Source organism: Triticum dicoccoides, chromosome 5A, assembly GCF_002162155.2.
Source record: "Triticum dicoccoides isolate Atlit2015 ecotype Zavitan chromosome 5A, WEW_v2.0, whole genome shotgun sequence".
Taxonomy (NCBI): domain Eukaryota; kingdom Viridiplantae; phylum Streptophyta; class Magnoliopsida; order Poales; family Poaceae; genus Triticum; species Triticum dicoccoides.
The window spans coordinates 583,426,926-583,429,090 of NC_041388.1; positions in this window are offsets into that span (position 1 = coordinate 583,426,926).

The window sequence follows — 2,165 nt, forward strand, 5'->3', positions numbered from 1 at the left end:
CCTCCCCCTTCCCCTTTCCCCAGCCTGGTGCTTTCTGGCAACGCTTCGGGTGGGACGGGCGTTGCCGGTTCCGGTGGTGGTTGGAGTTGGCGGAGCTATTTGAAGCTACCCCCTTTGATGTTCCCAGGGCGGTCTGGGTGCAGAGTCGCGTCCCTGACGATGGGAGGCGCGTTGATCTTGGGCGGATTTGCGCGGCTTGGGTGCGGGCGAGCAGACATGGCCGCTCGGGCGGCATGGATGCGGGTGGTTGGCGGAGCGGGGGTGCGACGGAGGGGGTCAGAGCACCACGGTACATCACTTTCCCAATCTTTGTACTAGTCGGCGGCGGCGGCGTCTTCAGATGTTGTTTCCTTCTTGCAGGCTCCGCTGCGGTACTCTCACTCCCTTCGTGTTGCTCTGGGTGAAAACTTGATCCACGGGATCAGACGGTGGCGGCTATCCATGGTCCTGCCCTTCTTGGAGGCACCGTTTTGGAGTCCCCGCTCCGGCGTTGGCCGTCTCACCTCTCCTCGGTGGATCACTCATGTGGTGGTCCGTCGGCTAGAAGCGGTTCTTCTCTGCTCATTCGTAGTATGCTTGGTAGTCGTTGGGGTGTTTGTCGGCAGCTTTGTATCTCTTTTTGGGTGTGTGTTGAGTGCGGTGGTGGCGTGTGTTTGTATCGGTCTTCTCGGATGTATGAGGTGATGGTTGCTCTATAATATAAGGGGGAGGGGGATTTTTCGTCATTAGGGGATTGTGTCCTGGAGAGATGGAGAGGGCTAGAAAGAAAGAGGGAGCGAGGGTGGGAAAGAGAAGGTTAGGGAGAGAGATGGAGGGTGGTAGACAAAATGGGGAACGAGAGACATATATGCAATGTATTCATATGAGAAATCGGATTAAAACAAACTAAAAATCATGTGGCAACGCACGGGCATTCTACTAGTTAATATACAAATTTTCCAGGTTGTACTAATTTTTCAGAATTTTTGGAGTTACAGAAGTATTCGAGAGTTACAGATTACTACAGACTGTTCTGTTTTTGATAGATTCTGTTTTCTATGTGTTGTTTGCTTATTTTGATGAATCTATGGGTAGTATCGGGGGGTATGAACCATGAAAAAGTTGGAATAAAGTAGATATTAAACCAATATAAATAAAGAATGAGTTCACAACATTACCAAAAGTGGTGATTTATTTTCTTATACTAACGGAGCTTATGATATTTTATGTTGAATTTTGTGTTGTGAAGTTTCAAGTTTTGGGTAAGGATTTGATGTACTACGGAATAAGGAGTGGTAAGAGCCTAAGATTGGGGATTCTCAAGGCACCCCAAGGTAATATTTAAGGACAACCAAGGCCTAAGCTTGGGGATGCTCCGTAAAGCATCCCCTCTTTCGACTTCGTCTATCGGTAACTTTACTTGAGGCTATATTTTTATTCACCACATGATATGTGTTTTGCTTGGAGCGTCTTGTATGATATGAGTCTTTGTTTTTAGTTTGCCACAATCATCCTTGCTGTACACACCTTTTGAGAGGTACACACATGAATCATGATTTATTAGAATAATCTATGTGCTTCACTTATATCTTTTGAGCTAGGCAATTTTGCTCGAGTGCTTCACTTATATCTTTTTAGAGCAAGGCGGTGGCTTTTTATTTTATAGAAATTGCTGAACTGTCATGCTTCACTTACATTATTTTGAGAGTCTCTAAACATCATGGTAATTTTTTTTGGTTATGAATTTAGTCCTAATATGATAGACATTCAAGAGGGATATAATAAAAACTTTCATATAAAGTGCATTGAATACTATGAGAAGTTTGATTCCTTATGATTGTTTTGAGATATAGAGATGGTGATATTGGAGTCATGCTAGTGAGTGATTGTGGATTGTATAAATACTCGTGTTAAAGTTTGTAATTCCCGTAGCATGCACATATGGTGAACCGTTATGTGATGAAGTCGGAGCATGATTTATTTACTGATTATCTTCCTTATGAGTGGCGGTCGGGGTCGAGCGATGGTCTTTTCCTACCAATCTATCACCCTAGGAGCATGCGCATAGTACTTTGTTTCGATGACTAATATATTTTTGCAATAAGTATGTAAGTTCTTTATGACTAATGTTGAGTCCATGGATTATACGCACTCTCACCCTTCCACTATTGCTAGTCTCTCTAGTA